Raw genomic sequence first — 14,777 nt, 5'->3', positions numbered from 1 at the left:
GTGGTGAAGCTTCCACGAATGCCGTCATCAGGATTGGTAGCCTTTGAGGGCAGCACAAAGCATGATCCTTGATCGGGCTCAACAATGTTTCTGCATCCATTGGCGCATCCGATTGTAGCGTCAGACAGGTGTCTAACACGCATTCTTCTCCGCATAGCAGACACCTCAATACAGGTAAAACACATCTTTGCCACATTGGTCGAAATGATAGAAACCAAGTCATGTTCAGGTCTCTAAGCCGGGAGAGTCCCAGGATTTTTGATATCCGGTCCCGGTATCCAATGGCTAGGATTGTTTCTTCCCTTGTCGCAAGAGTTTTGTCTGTGACATGGGTTGCCATAACGAAAAATAAGGACTAAGAATAGGATTCCTGCAATTAGTCCCAGGATCAGGGGAAGTCCGCCAAAAATCGAATGGACGAAATCTGGAAAAATACCCAGTATGGCTTTGAATGGTGTTAATGCCATCGAAAATACTGTCTTAAATACCTTTGAGACCCCATTGGTATCAGAAATATTTAAGATTTCACTCAGGATTTCCGCGAAATGTACGGGGGAATTAGTTGATAATAATGTATGTATCTCTGCAGTCGTCCTTGCGACTTGTAGATCATATGTTTCTTTTGATGACGAGAGCCTGGTAGGCGTCTGAAGAAGGACTGTTTTCATTCTGCTTAAAGTATCTATTCGAATAGAAGTAATTTTCAAATCGGGACATGCCCTTGCCTCCCTGTCTGGGAAGGAGCTGGGGAACAATGAGCGTCCACAGCACTTGACCTTCGCAGTCGTAGTGACTAGATAAGGAGTCCCGGGCATAAGACTACAACATCTGCGGTCTACAATAAGAATGTAACTCCCATTATAGAGTCTTTGAAAGAATGGTTCTATTTCTGTTGCAGGTGCGCCTTGCTGGTGACATGAAAGGTTGTATGAATTCCCTTCACAGGCTCCATGCAAACTAATTCCGTTACACAGAAGTGTGCCACTTAGTGACATCGCACAGTTGTTGCCACTAAGAAACACTTTCTGTCCTTTATTACTGACACATGCATGTGAATAGGGCAGGTTCCATGTTGTTTTAAGGTACCCCTTTCCCAATTTCTCGTACATGCCAGCCTGTATATATTTTTGGCAGTATTGAAACCTGAAGGTTGAGATTGGAATATTTATGATTCCGTGTATTATCCATTCACTGACAGGTCGTTCTGACATTGTCATTGGTAATCTTTCTAGTTTTTCAATGCTCAAGATTGTATAATCAGCACCCTTTTGCGCCATACCGATTTGTCTATCAGTAAGGTTAAAGATTTGGAATAGTGACGTTGTGTTGATTAAACGCCAAGGCACATAGCCTGAACGCAGATTTTGTAACGTCCAGCCAAGCTGTACAATAGAACGCAATTGTGACTGACCATGTTGTAATAACAGTAAGTCTTGCGATAATATGTCGATTGCTGAAGACACAATGCTGTCCAATGAAAAAATTCTGGAGGACAGAGTCATTAACCCATTGTCCACTACAGAAAGTGATTTTTCCAAATTAATACGGTCAATTTCCCGTATTCTCTCTGCTGTTTCAATTTGATTAACCTTCCAGGCCTCATTGTATGCTGCATATACAGAGGCTGCTATGAAACACTTTTGACGCTGTTTGCGTGGTCCCAAAGTGAAATCACGCAAGTCAGCACCATCAGTAAGTAAAGTTAGGTGTTGCTTAATTTCTGTCAGTGTGAAAGTTTGTAGCCATTGAAGGCATAATTTACCCACACTGTAGGTGGTTATTATCCCTGGGTGATGTCTTTGAGGATATCTAGGGTCTGGCCTGTTCATTTTGAAACCCTGTGTTTTGTTCAGGAATCTGTTTTGACAGTTATTAGTATCTGTGGGCCAGATCAACCACTGTTTCCAATCAGGATGTGTTCTGTTTTGGTTTAATATATGGTTTACGTCTATCTCTTCATCTGTATCAGAGTTATTGCTAAACATTGTTGGCTTTGGAATAGACGGTTTAATTAAATCTTTGATTTTGGCTAAGCCAAGACAGGTGGTTTGTTGAACAGTGTCATTTAAAAATATCATTTGTTCTGGGATCATGCAGGCTCTAAACAAAGCTTCTATACCCTGTACTTGCCATTCTTTTGTACCCCAAACACTTTTCAATTCAACATTTTTGTCCCAATAATCAAATCCAAAAGTATTCATTTGTTCAAAAAATGAGTCTGAATATAACAATTTTGTGTTGGTTATCATGGTTTTGGTTCCTGTCTTGTTTGACAATTTAAAATAAAATGTTTCAGCATTACTTGTGTTAAAACCTGAAAAATATGAATATTTGTCGTAAACGGTTCTTGAGCTCCCTTTTGGAGGTGTTGCACAATGTTCCCATTGATTATAATTTAAAACATTTCTAGGTTGTGCAGATCTATGTAAAAAGTGATTACCATAGTGGTTATAGCAATACATACTGTCATAATTTGTAGAACCCTGCAAATAATCATGTTTGGTAAATTTAGCAGACATTACTAAATCAGACATCATGTTATTAATGCTTTCGAAGTCCCAATCATCAGCAAATGAGTTTGGTTTAGCAAAGTCACTCAATGAGATCTTAATTTGGTGTGGATATTTCAGGATCTCGACCGGACCATAAATTTCATAGTCAGTGTTGTCCCAGGCTACCCCACCAGGTATCGGATTGGCTGTGAAGTTGGCTGAAGAAAGTTCTCTTTTCTCGACGTGTGAAGATGTGTGTGGTTTGAGGATCAAGTTGATTTTCTGACTTGCTGTGTCCATTTTAGCATATTTTCCCTCAATGAAGCGTCCCAAAGTAAGTACCATGATGAGCCAAAGTATGAGGATAAATGCACCAAAACCCACCCAAAATTCAATCCATGGAGAAATCAGATATGTTTCTTTCAGTTGATTCAAAAGTTCCTTAGCTTTGTCTTTAAAGGATTTTGATGATGGCTGTGTCTTTGATTCACTGAAGCCTTCAGAGGAATCATCGAAGTTGATGAAGTAGCCGGATGCAGTTCTGTCAATTGTTCCAATTGCTTCAGGATTTCTGTTTCTTGCATTTTCACTTGGTACTTCATTATAGATTGGTGTGTCTCTGCTAAATGTTTTTATTTGGGTTTTCAGAGGTCTGAGTTCTATTGCATTGTTGCATAGTGCTTGTTGTTCTTCTGTAGGCGTTTCGAATGTGATGAGCCTCTTCGTTAGGACCTCTGTACTGGTAGCAAACCTTGGTGTTCTGCTACTTATTGGGAGTCCACTTGGCCTACTGTTTGTTATCGGCCTCATGTTGTGGTTTTACCAGGTCGATGGATACAACTCGGTTCTCCTTTTTACCAGCAAGTGGCGGTAGTACAACTGATCTTGTCCCGTTGACAGACAAGACAGGAACTGCTTTTCTGTAAGAAGGCCCAAATTCCTTCTTTACCGCGATCTTTTCCCTGACTAGATCCCCGACTTTTGGAATCCAGACAGGTCTTGCTGGGACAGGTGGTGGTTCTTCAGTGGTTGTTGGCTGTTGTTTCAACTTTATGTTGCTCAGGTCTTTTCTTGTTTTGTTTAAGTCCTGCAAAATAGCCAAACGGTCTTTGATATCAAAGCTTTTTTCTTTCACCACTGAAGTCTGACTATCAAGGTCAGAGATCAACATCCTAGTTCCAAATAATAATTCGTACGGACTGAATCCCTTCAGAGAATTTCTTGGCAAGTTATTGAGACTACGTTGGACACTTATTAGATGTTTGACCCACCCAGCTCCCGAACCTAATACCTTTGCCGTTATAGATTGCTTTATGTCACGGTTTTTTCTTTCAACAATTCCGTTCCCCTCAGGGTGAAATGGACAAGAGTACCGCAATTGCACGCCCATGCTGACCATGGCCTCCTTATAAGCCCGAGAGCTAAAAGCAGGACCATTGTCCGAATGCAGCATGCCAATTGCGTATGTGCCGATAAAGACTCGCAAATCTTTTATAACAGTTCTGGCGTCAGCCGTTCGCTGGGGCCACATCCATATGAATCTCGTGCATGAATCCACTGCGACCAAGATATATTTATAGTTACCATCCCTTTGCAAGGGACCGCAGTGGTCTAGATAAACACAGGCTAATGGTTTATCCGAGATTAGAAGGGGCGTCTGCGCTGGACGTCTCACCGTTGATACTTTCATTTTTTGACATATTTCACATTCTAGAACATAGTTCCTTGTTTGTCTTCTCATTTGTGGCCACCAGTATCTCTGCTTTAATAATGATACTGTGGCTGAGACGCCAGCATGAATAGAAGCAAGCCCTCATGTGCCGCTATTATTAGTCCTAACCTATGTTCCATGTTTGGAATTGCCCTATCCCCCACTCCAGGGATTCGAGCAAAAGGAACATTGTGAAGTAGTGTGGCTCACTGGTTAGAGGCGGCAGACCCGAGAGCAGAGGACGGCCCGGGACCAGGGTTCGATTCCCGGCGCGGCAGGTTTCTGGACCAGGTCAGCGGACTCGGTAATTCTCTCGCCTCGGTGCCCACTCTGATCAGCGTTCACACTCGGCAACTCTGGGCATTAGCTTGCCTCATCTTCACTAACGGCCCCACCAGACCGCCGGGGATGCCTGGTCTCACCCTGGAGATACCCATTAAGGGACCATCTCTCAGGGAAGCCAGGAAGGGTTTCGCAGCGGTCGAAGCGCCTTGGGACCCTACGGGTAAGTAGTGCGCTATATAAATGCCTATACATTTACATTTTACATTTACATTGTTTGCATCAGTTATGTATGAGTATTTTACTGGAAAGCCTTTAGGGAGTGGTTCTATCGAATCCTTTTCTGAAGCGCTGACAGCTTGTAATATTTCGCTGTCTATTTTTGTTTTTGACCGGGTGACGGCAGCTACGGAAGCCGTTTGCACAGCTGCCTTCGCGGCCTCATCAGCCAATGAATTCCCTGCAACGTGAACGCCATCACGTTGATGACTCAGTGTATGTATCACGTGAGTCTTTGGTAGTTCTTTTTGTAAAAGAACTACTTGTTCCCAGAGCATTTTATGCTTGATTGTGCCACCTTTCGCATCCTTGAAACCATTCTGAAGCCAGATCTGCAAGTATTCATTGTAAGATTGAACGCAATAATACGAATCGCACACTATGAGTGTGGGGAATTCTCGATCGGTATTTTCAAGCGCCATCTTGAACGCCAGTAGTTCAGCTCGCTGAGCTGTACAATCTCCTAAAGATTGTGTTTTAGTGATTGCTGGTTTAAATTTTCCTTCGTGCCAGCGACCTTTAACGATCGCGCACGCAGCACTGTAAGCTTGCTTACCCCCCACTGCGGGTTGTGCTGATCCGTCTGTATATATTATACAGCCGTAGTGGTCTACAGGCAGAATTTCGGTTGGCGGAGGACATTCAAATTCATATTGGAGAAATTCTTGTGTTTTTAAGTAAGGATCAAATTCGTACACCACGTCTGTTGCAGCAAGAGAATTAGCCCATTGTATCCATCTCGGATGGAGTGCTTTAGCATTTGGAATGCTCGCCTTTGTTACCGCCTCTAGGGCTGGTATTGGTGTCACGATTATTATTCGTTTACCTTGTGCCAGGGCTCGTTCTTTTGCTATAGCTGTCTGTGTTGCTGTAAGAATTTTTTCCGTTGGGCTAAATTTCATTTCAGCCTTAGTGTACAAGTGTGATTTGAATGCAATTGGTACCTTTTCTCCCTCATTAGAGGTCAGGTATGTGAATCCGCATCTCCCTGGGATGACTCGAATCACAAGATTGCGTGTGTTATCACGTGTTTCTAATTTTGTTTTAATTAGCATGTCTGTTTGTAAGGATCTCAAAATTTCTGTGTGTATTTGAGTCCAACTGGATCTTTTAAAGTCTGGTTTAATTAGATCATAAACGGGTTTGACCCTTTCTGCGTAATTTGCAATGTATGTTCTTCCGAAATTTAGGAATCCTAGAATCGACTGTAAGTTTTTTAGTGTTCTAGGTGCTTGGAGTACGGCACATTTCTCTAGGAAATTGTCAGCCAGGCTTTTGCCTTCACTTGATAATTCATATCCTAAGAACAGGACTGTCAGATGGGCAATTCTGGATTTTTTAAAGTTGAATTTGTAACCCTCTGCTGCGAACCCAAGTATTATGGTGTTCACTCTCTTCAAGTGAGTCTCCAAGTCATCATCTGTTAAGTAAATGTCATCGACATAAGATAATGCTTCATCATCATATAGATGAAGTAATTCTGTTACTCTCGCTGAGAATACCCCTGGGCTGTTCTTGTACCCCTGGGCTAACCGACAGAATTGTTTTTGAGTGCCATTTACTGAGAATGCAGTTAAATATCTGCTCTCTGGTGCTATGTTTTGACAAAAGAATCCATTGGAGATGTCCAAGGTTGTTTTGTATTTTTTGCGCACTATGTTATTCATTAGTGCAGCACTGTGTGAGTTTTGCACTGCAAAAGTTTTGCAACATGTGTTAAGGTGTCGGTAATCCAAAACTAGACGATATGAATTGTCTGGTTTGGAGACCGGAAACAAAGGGTTGTTCATTTGTGAGGTGCAAGTTTCAATCACCCCCTGGTATTCTAGCTGATCTAGTATTTCATTTACCTGTTTTTTAGCTTCTTGCTTAATTGGGTACTGCCTTTGTGCAGTAGGTTGTGATTTTAACTGGATTTTGTGAGGAGGAGAATCCTCATCCCATCCTACGTGATTTTTATATAAAGCAGGTGCTAAAGCCACTGCCCACTTTCTAGCAAGTGTGTATTTTTTATGAATTGGAATTTGATTTGAGAAGGCAGGCATAATTACTTCTTCGCCATGAGGGCACTCCCTGACAAACTCTGGTGGCCAGTCTTTTTCAGCTAGAAGGATATCATAGCCCTTGGAGAGATTATCCCAAAATAGTCCCCTTATTTTCCTAGTCTTATCACCCTCTATACGCAATGTTATCTCGTATATCTTGTGGGGTTTGCTAACCCTGGTGTCTGCAGTTTCCACTTGAAGATATTCATTCGTGTCCACTGTCTCCAGATGATTCATAAGGACTTTGCGAGCTATGCTCACTTCTGCTGCACCGTCTAGCATTGTCTGAGCCCACTCTCCGTTTTTCAGTTGTGTCCTCAGTATTCTCGGCATTGTTAACTACCTTGATACTGGCTACCTTCTTTTTTAGAAATTGTAATTTCTTTTTTAGCTGAGCAGGTTCCTTGTCTTTGGACTTGGCGTGCTCTTCTCTTTGTTCTGATCGTCCTCTTCTTTCCGATTTCTGCGAGGTATTCTGAAAAGATTGAGAGGGACGTATATCAATGTCTTGATATCTATCAGGTTTTTTAATATTATCCCTATTTCTAAAGTTATATCTATTCCCAGAGGGGTCACTCTGCGGTGACCTCTGTCCTCGGTTTGGAGATTTTTCTCTTCGCCTAGGAGACCTTGCTCTGGACTGGAATTTCTTTTCTTTAAGATTGGATTGTTTGTTTCCATCCCAGTTCTTTTTTGGTGATGTAGAATTATTATTAAAAAACATTTTTTCTGGACTTTCAGTCAGTTGCGGTTTTACTGGTATTCCACCTAAACTATCTCTACCTAGTTCCTCATAGGATTTTTCTATGATTCTGGCAATTTCAGCTGGTTGGTCTGCTATATCTGTCTCTTTTAACCTCTGGCGGATCGCCACGTTTGCTGCTTCACCTTTTATATTGGCTAATAATATAGCCGAGACCTGCTTGAAGTCTTTCAGTAATTTCATACCAAGAGTTAAAGCAGGTTCTGGACCGTATTCGTCTTGAATTTGTTTTAGCACATCAGGTATTACCGAAATGGATGGAACACCGTGCGTTTTTGTGTAGATGGAAGCAAAGACTGTACCCCAAGTGTCACAGTCCTCTATGTGTGGTGCGATTCCCATAGGAAGACAGATAGTCAGAATCCTGTGTTTTTCTAGCGGGGTGGTGTCAGGAAACACCGCCTCTATTTGGGTAATTTTCTGTGCCAACCAAAATGGTATTTGTTCCCGTTTAGCCGGTACTTTACCTAGGCAGGATTGGATGTTCTGTGGTGTAATTTTATTTGTGTTCCCCTGGTGAGGGGTCAGCTGTGGAAGTTTAATCGCTGGCTGAATTGTTGAAGTCCGCATTACATACTGGACTAATTGTCTGTGAATTTTTAGTAATTGTTTTAGCTGTATTAACAGCTCTCCTGTAGACATCCCTTCGATGTCTGGGTGTGGTGTGTATCAGGCTAAGACCGGCCACGTTGCTCCTGGTCTTCCTAAAGGACCGAGCCTGGTGATGTGATTATTATGTATTAGGGCGCCATCAAATAAGAGCAAATGCTCTTGGAATTTGAGTGGTACTTCCACCTCTTCGAAAGGAGTGTAAATGTCGGGTGGTACCTCTATTTTGTAATAGTGGAAGTACTTTGTTACAGCATTTGCTGCTGGAAAATGTATCCATGTATAGTATACCTCTGTCTGCCGATATTCGTGTGCCTCAATTACGAATATGACTGTGCCACCTCTAGGTGTCAGTCCATTTTCTATAAGTTTTAAGGTTATAGATTTCCTTTTGGTGACCGGGATGAGTATTATATCCCCGTCCGCATCTAGTGCTGCAGTATCAGCTGCTGCTATTTCAGCTGCTAATCTAACTGCCTCTCTTTCATCCTCATTGTCAGACATTTTACTGTCAATAAGGTTTTTTTTGTTTGTTTGCAGATCAGGTTTCTTATGGAACAAAGATTAGATACACAATATTTTGGAACTGTTTATCCTTCAACGTTGACTATACCAAGAACCATACATAGGAGTTCCCTCCTTCGAGGTCTTGGAGGATATTACCTTTCACCCACTCCAGACGTCTTTGGAGTATTTGGGAAAAGGGGTCTGAGTGAGAAAGCACGACTGAGTTACTCTAAATGTCTTACGTTAGTTTTATCGCCCTTTCCAAACGCGTTGGGCGCCATGTAGTGTAGTTCCTATCTTCCCAATAGGCTCTGCGCATTGGAATAATACCTACAGCAGTAAAGGCCTAGGCCAGACGTTAACTAGGTCTACTACTGTCGATACTAGACTTAAGTTTTGGGTTTGCCAGCGTAGCTCAGAGTTCGCTAGAAACTTTCTCGAATGTTCAAGGAGGAATTAACTTCCCTGATTAGACAAGAAGGGATTTAGTTTCTGACAACCATAGAACATGACAACTTTGCTCTCCCCTAATCAAGAGTCAATCTCGAGAGTCGTGTGAACAAAAGGCAAATTATTTTACTCAGTCAGTACGTGCATTCTTAGTCTCATCAGAATGTAGAGAAAAGGAAGAGACGGGCGTGTTCAATAAAAGATGTTATTTATTGATCAGTCTTTTTTCTCATACAGGAGAAATGGATCGATATTATTGCAATACTTATAGTTAAGTAAAGTGCATACATTAAAATCAATAGTATAAAGTAATACTGTAAAAACATTGATATGGTTTCTAAGCCATATGATGTTTTAAAATGAATAAAATATATTACATACACATATACATTTGACTAAACGTACTCAACTGGTGTTTCTAGATACGCCTACCCCGTGTACCTGACCTAAGCCTAATACGTGGGCGGGAATAGAAAGTTACAGTTTAAGTTAAGTTTGTTTTTGCCAAGTGAATAACTAAAGAATTCTCTGTGAGGGGTTATTCAGTTCTGTACCTGGAAGTTAGGATGAATGAGGAATGGTATCTCTCTCTCTGGTCTCGATATTCCAGGCTGCCTGCGAGGGCTGCCCAGAAACGCCGGTGCTGGATTCTCGGCAGGAGAAAGCAGCGCGTCTCTCAGCGCGTCAGGAAGGCGGGGCTGCTGCCAGCGGGGTCTGCTCTGCTCTCGGCTTCGGCAAGTATGGCTGCTCCGTCTCGTCACCACGCGTGTGTTTGCATATGGCAAGATCGGTAATATTTATACCTTTAAGGTGCCGAGATTGACGTAAGGATGGACATAGATACGTCAATAAAGATGTCATACGATTTTCTCGTTAGCACATTCTTTTACTAAAGTTCTCGGTGAAATCAAAACAATGGCCGCAGGGTTTTGCCCAGGTTGTCATAGGTTTGATTTGTTATGAGAACTCCGTATGCCTTATCAGGGGCTGGAGGAATATCGCTTGTTTAATTAGATCGCAAGCGTTATGACCTAATCAGATAACACGTTCCTGTGCCGTAGTGTGACTGCGTCAGATAACGGTATCTGCATCATGGGGGTTTTCTGCCTCATGGGCTGACTGCTAGTTAACTTGTTGGTTTGTTTAACTAGAATAGGGTCAGGAATAGGGGGATCGATTCAGAACCGATAGGAATACATGACAATGCTGACTTAGAACACAGAAGAGACAGAGACCATGTAGACAAGTTTATAATGTTAATGATTAAAAAAGGCTAGTCTTCCCTGATCATTGCAGACAAATTAGCAGGACTTGCATTTGTTGGTAAAATATTGTGGGGGTATGAGCATGGGAGATAGGTAGAAGAATACTTGAGGGATGGGTGTGGAAGAATACTTGAGGGATTGGTGTGGGAAACAGAGGAAATGGCAGGGTACAGAGACCACTTGCATTGAAGCTCTTGATTAAGGGTCATGTCAGCGTTACAGGCTGTGCATAGGGACTGAACAGAAGCTTTCCTCACTATTGATGGCTTGGTTGCTTTTCTGAGCTTTCAGGGTGTACGAGATTTTGATGGGAGGGAACAAGTATGTGTTGAGCTTATCAGATGTATTTGAGCACAAGGATAGGGTTGAAGCCTCGTTATGGAGTTCCAAAACTGATCTTAGGGATAACGGAAAACGGTTGTTTTAAGGCCTTATCTGGGTGGTTGAGTTTGCTGGTAGAGGAGGTATAAGACTGACCTGGGTCACAGGGATTGGTTTTCCAATCATGCAGATGGTTTGCGACTTTCGGCTTCGCAGTTGCTTCTGGTGCTTCATAAGGTCCTGTAAGTATTGGGATTCCATTCAGCGGAATATGGCACAGATTCATTTTGCAAAGGTCTGGTGACTGACGCAGACATTAGTGGGTGTTCTCATGAGATCAAGGGTTGGGGAGGTGGAAATCTGATTGCCGTAAGTGATACATAAGGCTGGGGTCGTCGGAGGAGCTTTCCTAATCTTTTTGCAGACTGTTATTCAGGTCATGTGTCATTGAAGAATGGATCTCTGGTAACTCTTTTGTAAAGTAGACCGCCTGAGAGGTGGAGAAAAGGGGTTTAGGCAAACAATGTAGTTTCAACAGTACAGAAGTACAAATCCAATGGCTTGGAAAAGGGGGCATGCAGTGGAAAGAAATGTTGCTAAAGCTGGACGGTCTAGTCTATGGGGAGCATTGTGCAGTGTACTTATGTGTTAGTAGTTCACTTGGGGCAATACAATTAAATGCAATTAAGAGGACTGGCACTATTGAAATACATAAAGAAATATCTGCTGGAAATGAAGAGGTCCTGACCTACTGCTCTGGAATGAGCTGATCCTGAGAAAGCAATGGTGAGAGGCTAAGAGGCCACCAGTGTTAAAGAAGGCACAGAGGAAGATATACATTCATGAAATGTTTGTAGCAAAGAGTGTTGGGTAGGATTACACTTTCAGATATTTGGTTGGCGGAGAGGTCATTTTACAGTGGTGACGGTGTGCATTATCTTAGATGGACATTGAGTTCTATCTTTTGAAATTGAGAGAGGCTTTAGCAAGACTGTTGGGTGTCAGAATTTAGTAGTGTGAGGGGCTGATAAACTCCTCCAGATGATTTTTCTGGTGGTAGTTTTTCAGAGTAAGGCTATATGGAAATTTGCTACGTTTATAGTCTGGCGGAGCAGTGCAGGGGGAAAGAGGAGAATTGATTAAAGAAAGTTGAATTATATCTGAGCACATTGATAATGGTGGATATAAGGTTTGAAAGGAGAGTTCTGGGGCATTTGGACATGGTAATTGTTGAGGGACTGGTTTTAGGAGTTAAGGGCCTATTCTAACTAGGTTTGGTTAATGTTTAGTGCAGCATTGGTGGTAGCATGTATGGAATGGGCCAAGGTTTGTTTAACTGTGATGCACACCTCTTACTGCGAGTGTGGTTTCCGGGCTGTGCCTTTGTGCCTGATGGAGGTTTGGAGAGGTATGTGTGACTTTGTCTCATTTACTCCCTTCCCTCATTCTTTTCAAGTGGAAGGTGCGGTCTGGGTACTGCAACGGAGTTCAACTGATTGGGAGGATTAAGGTGCGGTAGCAGCGGACGGGAAGCCTTAGAGCAATACATGACATCTTGTTTTGCAATGCTAAGCAAAGCAGGAAGCCATGTGATAGGGGCAGTTTTTTTGGTCCCTCCCAGCCTTTATATAGGAGTTTTGAGAGTGTTTTGATGCTGTATCTCTGGCTTATATGATACAGGTACACACTTCAATGTGTATGTACTGTAGGGTTTGTCGTTGATAGCCATGTGCATGATTTAGCGTGCGGATTTGAAGACTTAGCAGGACATAAAGAAGTTTGTCTGCATTCATGGTCTCCCTAGTCTGAGTGTAGGGGGTGAGAAGAGTTGAGAGTTAATAGTTGATTTAGGAAAGTTAAACTGTTGTATGGCGTTTTAGGATCCAAGTGAATTTTCCCCGATTCATGCCCTTATATAGGAACAATTCACACTGCCATAATATTGGCATAAGAATCATTCCATTATTTAGACATTGCCATGCAGACCAATTACAGGCATGGCTACTTCCACCCGTACCAAAAACGTCACAACGATTTCTTGGAAAATCAGCGTAAGCAGTCAGGGACCTTCCCCTGCTTGAATATTGATTTGTCCAAGAACTCATGTACTTTACAAAGAACTACTATTCCCTTGGGGTTCTTTCCTGACTTTATTATGCCCAACTTTACGTCAAACTAGACACCTTCAAGATATAAATATGCCTTCACTTGCTCTAGCAAGACACAGTGGTTTGGAGCAGTTTGACTATCTACTTGCCCGACGCAGCTCGCTACAGCAAGTGCTGAAGGAAGCCGACCCTCCAGCTGATGCACTGATCGAGGGGCTGCATTTATCTTGGCGAGAATCCAGCTCCAGTGTTTCCAAGCTCCCCTTGCGGGTTGTTGGGGAATCGAGTCCCGAGACTGAAATACCAGACCTTCTTCATTCTAAGCTAAAGGTATGGAGCTGATAAGAACCTAGAGAAACCTTGGATAGATTCTTGGCAACGAAAATCTAAACCTATGCTACTCCACACTTACTCCTTCCCGCGCACTAGACTTAGGTTAGGTACATTGGAGTAGGCGTATTTTAGAATCACCAGTTGAGTACTTTTAGCCATTGTTATTTATGTATGTATTTATATATGGTTTAGAAACCATACAATGCTCCTACAGTATTATTTTATAATATTGTTCTCGCTGTACGCATTATACTTTGCAGTCTGCATTACGATTGTAGCAGTTCACTTTACTTGCATGAGAAAGAAGACTGTTCAATAAAACCTTTTATTGAAAACGCCGGTCTCTCTATTTCTATGCACCTCTGTAGAAATGAAGCATGCACGAGTGACTGAGTGAAATACTTATCTATTGTTTCCACGACTCTAGAGATACATTTCTTATTCTTGGGAAACAAAGTTGTCATGTTTATGCCGTTGTCTGAAACTAATCCCTTCTTGTGAATTCGAGAAAGTTTCTAGTGACCTCTGAGCTAGCTGGCATTCACTATGAAGTTTAATATATTCGATAGAGACCTAGTTGACCTCAGTCCTACGTCTAAACTATAGGATATATTATTCCAATGCGCAGAGCCTATTGGGAATATAGGAACTACACTACAGAAGTATATCTTAGGAGGTTGATTAATGGTTACTACAAGGTTTGAGAAGGGAGTGCTGGGGCTTTTGCACAGTGTAATTGTTGAGGGGTTGGTTTTAGAGGAGGATGGTCTGTGTTCTAGTTATGTTTGTTTACGGTCTAGTGAGACATTTGTGGTAACATGCATGACATGAGCCAATTCCTGTTTAACTGTGATGCAGACCTGTATATTAAAAACTACCTTTTTAACACACAGAATTGGTGTCAGTGTTGTTTCTGGGCTGCCTGATGGTGTGAGGCGACATGAGTGACAAATTCTCTTGATTTTTCTTAACCTGGCCCATCCGGGCTACCACTGCTCCTCAGGCACCAGCCCCCTTTACTACCAACCCCCTTCTTGCCCTCATCAAAAATGTGTCTCGGAAGTAGGGTGGTTGGTGGTAAAAGGGCCACATATTTATTGGCATTCGGCAATGTGCTCATCCATAACAAAACACATTGTGGTGCAAGTCAGTCTTCAATCAGTCACAGATCATACATTGCCAGCACTTTAAATGGGCAGGTGCTGTCCCATACTGAGGACCTGCACTTCTTTATTTTGTAAGGGAGAGTACAAGCACTTCTCAGCACCCCTGCAATACATGTAATGGGAGAGTACCAGCACTTCTCAGGAGCAAATAGGTACTCTAAACAGTGAGTAGCTGCACTTCTATGTTTCTATTTTAAATACTGTACATTGCCAATATTCTTCATTCAGTAGAATCATCACCTAATGCTGTTTTACAAGCAGGACCATAAATTGTCATTTGACATCAAGCCATCATCCTTCTGACAGCACCATAATTCCCCTTGTAACTATTTGTAGTGCTGTGTAATGCAAATCTGGGCTTCCCTTGCTACCGATTTGCGGCATTGGTGGCCTCCTCTGGCCATGCACAGTTTGAAAGTTCCATGTCTGCACTGCCTATATCTCTT

This window comes from Lissotriton helveticus, chromosome 6 (assembly GCF_964261635.1).
Source record: "Lissotriton helveticus chromosome 6, aLisHel1.1, whole genome shotgun sequence".
Taxonomy (NCBI): domain Eukaryota; kingdom Metazoa; phylum Chordata; class Amphibia; order Caudata; family Salamandridae; genus Lissotriton; species Lissotriton helveticus.
This window is presented reverse-complemented; position numbering follows the sequence as displayed.